The sequence below is a fragment of the Quercus suber genome, unplaced genomic scaffold (assembly GCF_002906115.3).
Source record: "Quercus suber isolate HL8 unplaced genomic scaffold, Cork oak 2.0 scaffold_392, whole genome shotgun sequence".
In the NCBI taxonomy this organism is placed as follows: Eukaryota; Viridiplantae; Streptophyta; class Magnoliopsida; order Fagales; family Fagaceae; genus Quercus; species Quercus suber.
Window position 1 is genome coordinate 623,076 of NW_027069844.1, and position 8,141 is coordinate 631,216.

Consider the following 8,141-nt stretch of genomic DNA (forward strand, 5'->3'; position numbering starts at 1 on the left):
AAATTAAAAAGAAAAAAAAATAACAAAATTTAAAATAAGTCTCAAAATCCAAAATAAATAAACCTAACAAATTTAGTTTCAATATGATACATAACCTAATATATCAAAGCTAACAATGAGAAAAACCACAAGTTCCAATTAATAACCAAATAACATCTAATCAACAATACTCATTCACATTTGCAATAAATTTAAAACAATCCCAATATGTATTTAAACCACCTTATGACACCATACAAGCCACCCGCTTGCTTTAACACAACAACCCACCACAAAACCAATTTTCAACATCACAAATATAGAGTTTTACAAGTATTGAAATCAAATAAAATATTATTCATCATATCTAATCAACAATACTTATTCACATTTGCAAGAAATGAAAAAAAAATCACAATATGTATTTAAACCACATTTTAACACCATACAAGCCACTCGCTTGCTCCAACACAACATACCACCACAAATCCAATTTCCAATATCACAAGTATAGAGTTTTATAAGTATTTAAATCAAAGAAAATACTATTTTTCACATCTAATCAACAATACTAATTCATATTTGTAATAAATGAAAAGCATTCTCAATATGTATTTAAACCACTTTATAATACCATACAAGCCACTACTTGCTCCAACATAACATACCATCACAAATCCAATTTCCAACATCACAAGTATAGAGTTTTACAAGTATTGAAATCAAATAAAATACTATTCATCACATCTAATCGACAATACTCATTCGTAAGAAATGAAAAATACTCCCAATATGTATTTAAACAACCTTTTAACATCATACAAGCCACCCGCTTGCTCCAACACAACATACCACCATAAATCCAATTTCCAACATCACAAGTATAGAGTTTTACAAGTATTGAAATCAAATAAAATATTATTTTTCACATCTAATAAACAATACTTATTCACATTTGTAATAAATGAAAAACACTTCCAATATGTATTTAAACCATCTTATAACACCATGCAAGCCACCCGCTTGCTCCAACACAACAACCTACCATAAAACTAATTTTCAACATCACAAGTATAGAGTTTTACAATTATTGAAATCAAATAAAATACTATTCATCTTATCTAATCAACAATACTCATTCACATTTACAAGAAATGAAAAACATTCTCGATATGTATTTAAAACACCTTATAATACCATTCAAGTCACTTGAATGCTCCAACACAACATACCACCACAAATCCAATTTTCAACATCACAAGTGTAGAGTTTTACAAGTATTGAAATCAAATAAAATACTATTTTTCACATCTATTCAACAATACTCATTCACATTTGTAAGAAATGAAAAACACTCTCAATATGTATTTAAACCACCTTTTAATATCATGCAAACCATCCGCTTGCTCCAACACAACATACCACCACAAATCAAATTTCCAACATCACAAGTATAGAGTTTTACAAGTATTGAAATCAAATAAAATATTATTTTTCACATCTAATCAATAATACTCATTCACATTTGCAATAACTGAAAAACACTCTCAGTATGTATTTAAACCACCTTATAATACCATGCAAGCCACCCGCTTGCTCCAACACAACATACCACCACAAATCAAATTTCCAACATTACAAGTATAGAGTTTTACAAATATTGAAATCAAATAAAATATTATTTTTCACATCTAATCAACAATACTCATTCACATTTGCAATAAATGAAAAACACTCTTAATATGTATTTAAACCACCTTATAACACCATGCAAGCCACCCGCTTTCTCCAACACAACATACTACCATAAATCCAGTTTCCAACATCACAAGTATAGAGTTTTATAAGTTTTTAACTAGAATTTACTTACTTTGCTCAAGCTAAGTTTACAACTTTTAGAAAAATCCAAATTTACTGCAAACAATGTGTATTTAGTTTGCAAAAGAAAAGTTAAATTTGTAAGTACAAAAGTTAAAGAAAAGTTAAACAAGCAAAGAAGACAATAATTAGAACCGCCAATGAAGAAAGATATTTACAAGGGAATGAAAAGCTTGTAAACAACCAAATGTCAACACAAATATCTAATTCCTCAAAATCACTACCCCACATAAAAACTAGCAAATAAAAGCCACATCCCAGAAACAACACTACTTGTACTATAATGGAAAAATCATATTCAAAAATCAACCATTCAATTGATCAACTCTTTAGAGAAACAACACCAACTAATTCCTTTTTTTCTTTTCCAATCATTTCATTTCCTTGCCAATTGCTCTATGTAATCAACAAGACCAACACTAATAATAATTGACAATAATAAAAATGAAATCTTTGTAACATTAAGAAACTTTCTTCACAACCATTACACAGTAAATATCAAATACCCAAACTAAACAAAAATACATGATCCCATTACTGTATCAAACAACAACAACAACAACAACAACAAAAAAAAAAAACCTTCCCCCTTCTTCCTTAAAAAACTTCCAAACAATGTAATTTAATTACTCTCCCTCCCTTTACTCTACTCTCCTTCCTTTTTTAAACTTCTAAACAGGCCATAAGGGCTTTTAAATTTTAATTTAGGCTGTGTTTGTTTTGAATGAAAATCACTTCTGAAAATGCTTTTCTGTAAATGTGGGTGTTTGGTTCCGCATGGAAAATAAATTTTTCGAAAATTCTTTTCAGTTGACCGTGAGTCGAGGGTGAAAATCACTTTCATTTTTATTTTACCTTCAAATATCATTTTCCGGAAAACAGAGAGAGAGACAGAGAGAGAGAGACAGAGAGAGAGAGAGAGACAGAGAGAGAGAGAGAGAGAGCATGAGCCGCAAGCTCGAACTGCCGCTCCAAGCCCAGAGCAACCACACGAGCAGCCTTCCATGTGACGGTGAGAAAGAGCCCATCGCCGGCGACCTTCGACCCACAAACCCACGAACCCATTGCCTTCGACCTTCGACCCAAACCCATCGCCTTCAACACAAACCCAGACCCATCGCCATGAACCCACGAACCCATTGCCTTCGACCTTCGACCCAAACCCATCACCTTCGACCTTCGACCCAGACCCATCGCCTTCGACCCACCGATCTTCAACCCACTTCGCCGACGACCCAGAGCCTTCAACTTCGCCGGAAACCCACGAACCGATCTCTCTCTGTGTGTGATTTTGATTTTTGTTGTTGTTGTGGTGGTGTGGGTGGTGGAGGAAAATAGCATTTTCAGAATGTTACCAAACACGTGAAAATATTTTCTACTACAATTTTCATAATGCAACCAAACACTTGAAAATATTTTCTTTTCCCAAAAATAGCATTTCCGGAAAATAAACTATTTTCAGAAAAATATTTTACGGGAACCAAACACAGCCTTAGATACAATTGAAACTTCCAAGATTTAATTCGTAATTAAATCAATCTCTCAGGTTTGGTTTTTTTACTTTACGAATCAAACTCTCAGGTTAATAACGTAATTAGTCATAGTCTCTTATAGTACTTTAGTTTTCTATCTAGCTATATCTTGCTTGTTCTTTCTTTTTTTTTTCTTTTTTTAATTACAACAATATAGAAGATGGGAATTTAAACTCAAGTTCTTCTTTATGGAAGAATCGGTAATGGAATTGAGCCAAAACAATATATATTTTTTGTTCTATATTTGTCATATAAGTAAAAGGGTTTTGTAGTTTGGAGAAATTATCAGTTTACTGGAAGTAATGATCATTTTGCAATTGACTTGGGGCTTCAAGATTTGGAGGTTGAAAGTTGGACTCATTTATTAATGGTGGAACTTAATTCCCAGCCTCCCTTACACTTGCGGATTGATACAGCAAGCTTTATGTGGTGTTATTCTTCTTCTACTAAACCAGCTCAAAGGCTTGCAAAAAAGGCCAGGAACTATAATGATGTAATGTACATGTACTAGCTAGGAGGAAGATTCTCCACCAAAGTTTATTTGACACTGATGTATCCTTTGTTTAAATTTTCTCTCTATGAAACTGCTATCGTTTTTCGAAAAAGAAAAAAAGTTGGAGAAAATAAAGCGTAATAAAAAAGCACCAAGTCGCTATTTTGAGGGCCTGTATTTTCCATAGCAAGCAGAGGCAAGAAATGAAGGGCTAATGAGAATACTTAAAACCTTAGAGGAGATTGGAGTGCAAAGAAGATTAGATTGTTGAAGAAGATGGAAGCTCAAAGATTATGAAAAATAACAAGAGAGAGTGTGTGCGCGCGTGTGAAGACTGAAGTTATTAAAGGGTGAAAAGAAGGAAAAAAAAGTATATTAAAAAAAACAAAAAAAAGATCAATAAAATTATATATTGTTTATCCATTTGTTTTTTATGATGCATAAAATCATCAGTGAGTTGACCATCTACACACGCATTGAATGAGGTACTTGAAGAACAAAGAAGATGAAGAACCTATACAGAGAGCAATGGGGGTGCTGGCCAAAAACCCTCTGAAGATTAAGTCAGTGATAAAAGATTCTCCAATAATTCAAAAGTATAAGAGATAGGAAATTGTACATACCTTAAGGAAGAGGAGACCCAATGCTTATATAGTGGTGTAGAGCTGACCAAAATCCCTTGAATGTAAATTAATGACAACTTTAAATTGTTTAATGAATAAAGTATATTCTTTATCTATGGATTGAACTGTCGTGAGATATAATTTTTCTTATTTAAATTTATAAAACCGTTGTTTGCTTTGCCTTTATATGTTTTCAAGATGGTCGTTATCAATTTTTTTATGAAGCTCAATCTACAATTCTAAAAATAAAAATAAATAAATAAATAATTGTCTAAAGATCTTTCTGCAAGTTGATTAACATAATTATAGAAAAATTGGAAAAGAAAAAATCTATCTTATGTCAAGTTAAATAATTTTTTTAAAAAAATTAAAAGGTAATATGAAACTATTGAAAATAACTCATAGGTATAGGTATGGCAAAAGTGCTTGAAATGGGTATAACATAAGTATGACACCCGAAATAAAGTATATACACTTTCTTGATTTCAACCAATATATATATATATATATATATACACTTTCTATCTAATTAAAATCCCAACCCATGCGAAAATGGATCAGGACGGAATCGAAGAAACCGGGTTTTGTCTTTTGTGGAACCATTGTGTAAAAACTCGGTATTTCTTGCACGGAATGAGCTAAAAAAAAAAAAAACAAGGGATTAAACAATAAATGGAAATAGGGAGTAAAAGTAAAAGGGGAGAGAGAGAGAGAGAGAGAGGCTGTGTGTGTGCAAGAAAGCGAGAAATATGGAACCATGTGAGTCTCTCTCTTTTGTGTTAAAATCTCGGCCTCTCTCTCTTGCACTCACTTGCTATACTCTAGTCCATATTCCTAATACTGCTACTAGTGACTAGCCCCTACTAACCCAGAATCCCATTTCTTCACACGCTACTACTACATCTTCATCAAGAACTTCACGCATACATTCATGCATACATATAGAACTTGTTCTTTTCACCATCTTCGTCTCTTTATTTTACTTTTTCATTTCTTGAATCCTTCTTCATGTTTATGCTTCTTAAGCGGCCAAAATTGGGAATTGAGCCCATTTTTCAAACAATATAATTAGTAAGCATGGTTTCAAAACTATATTTTTTACTAACATCTCCAGTCTAAAAGACTCGATTTTGGGCTATAAATCGAGTCTCAGAGACTCGATTTTCATGGTCTAATCACGTCTGATGTGGCATTTTTTCCACATGGTGACCACCTGGAAATCAAGTCTCTAAGACTCGATTTATATAGTTAAAAAAAAAAAAAAAAAAAAAAAAAAAAAAAAAAAAAAAAAAAAAAAAAAAAAAAAAAAAAAAAAAACTGATGTTAAAAAAAACGAAGACACCCAAATCACTCACTGAAATTTACATCTCACAACCTTACCTTCCCAAACACCAAAATCCCCTCCCAACCTTATCTCCACCATTCCTTTCTCGGCTTTTCAACTCTGCCCTCTGCCATTGCCACTACGACTCCTCCTCCTCTTCCTCTGATAACTGGCGTTGGGACTCGCTCCTCAAGAGCGAATCAAGACCTTTGATTCTTTCTTTAATCCTCACCTGAACGATCTTCACAGAGATGCCGGAATTGCTGCCGCCGACAATGAAGAGAAACGACGCGAAGAAGAAGAGCGACCCAGGCAACGCAACATAGGCCGCGCGACCCAGGCAGCGCGACCTAGGCAGCGCAACCCTGGCAGCGTGACCCAAGCAACGCGACCCAGGCCGTGCAACCCAGACACCAACCCAGTGAATTGAGGTGAGCTCTCTCTCCTTGGATTCTTTCTCTCTCTAATTTGATGGGTTCTTTCTCTCTCTTTTCTGATGGGCTTTTTTTTTTTTTTTTTTTAATTTGGATTTTAGGTGGTTGTTGGGAGTGGATTTAGTTGGATGTTTTGTACTAGCTGATCTATGTTTGTGTTTTGTACTCCAACACTTGCTGAAATTTCATCTTTTCGGTCTGAGTGTTTTAAAGAACAAATCGAGTCTTTGAGCGTTGATATATAAATCAAGTTTCTAAGACTCGATTTTCAGGTGAACAAAGTGCCACCTTAAACCTGATCAAAACATGAAAACCGACCCTCAAAAACTCGATTTATAGCCAAAATCGAGTCTTTTAGACTGAGATTTTAGTAAAAAATATAATTTTGAAACTGTGCCTACCAATTATATTGTTTGAAAAATAGGCTTAATTCCCAATTTCGGCCTTCTTAAGCCCCTCCACTCTCCACCAACTTCCTTTTTAGATTGTAAAATCTCTTCTTTACAATCTTTTCGTTCCATTTCTTATTGAGTCGTACATAGATCAGAAGAACAGTATCATCAATCTTATGATAATGATTCCGAACCTTTTCTTTAATGGTTTTTCCTAATTGAAACATATTTATTGTGTTGTTCATTCAGCCATGCATATAAATAAAGTGTTTCTTGTTTGCGTTGTTCATTATTTTTCATAACTGATATGTATTACTTGCTAAATATATATGCTTTTTTTTTTCTTTTTCTTTTTTTATGTATGTATGTATGTATGTATTGCTTACTAAATTTCTCTTGCTCTTGCTTTTCTTGCAGGCCATGGATAGATCCATTTTCCGAATTTGCCAAACTAATTTAAGCAGCCTCTACTTAGTGAGATTCGACCAATGTCGCATGCTGACCATGGTCACTCGCTCGTTGGCGATGTTAAAAGATTGGCTGAGGTTGTTCTACTTTGTAACCGATTACTACATGCACCATGGCCATAGCCAACATGGAATTGTGAGCTAGCAAGCACGCATGACCGATCATAGGGTGCATACCCTACATATATGCATAGGCCCCTCCTGTCTCACATTCCAAATACAAAATGCACCATCAATTCCTCAATCCCTTGTTCATTTTCTAGCTAATTGGCATTTTACATTTGTTGGAGTAAACAACGTTTCTGTCATTCGACAGTTGCTATTAATTCAATATGATATGAATATATCGAATAGGGTAGCACTTTTTGAGTTGGTGGGGGAGTATTATCGAGGGTTGCAAGAGCAAATGTACGAAGAATTGTACCAGAAGTTGCGCCAAAACATGGTTGATGACTATTACGAATGGTTGAATCAAGAGATGGTCTATTATGGATGGACACAATTTGCAAGTCTCTTTGCTATTGAAATGTTTGTTCCACTGGTAGTTACACTCAGCCATTGGAGCACCCTGCATCTACAAAATTCTTAGATCCTATATGCAAGTTTGGAGGCATGGTTTTGCTTTGACCTAGCTCGATTTTTATACAACTTTGCCAATAGTGTCAATTAGGATTTTATGTGCTTTATTGTTTTTCTTTTTTTGTTAGCACTTAGCACTTTTAAGAAGTATATGGTTGGAAGGAAAATCCTCTTGAAATGCATGTAATGAGATAGCATCTAATGTCATTCAAATTTCAATAGTTTTAACATGGTTATCATTTGCTAGGAATATTGTGGAGGATTTGTAGCTGTAAATGCTTATACTTTGCATCATAATCGTTTACATATTAATGAATGAGTAATTCATTTGTTCTTAAAAAAAAAAAAAAAAAATGTAACTTCTTATCACTAATAGCATCTAACCCAACTCACGTGGGTCAATTTGGGCACGGTTGTAATTAGACTTAATTTACCAATTT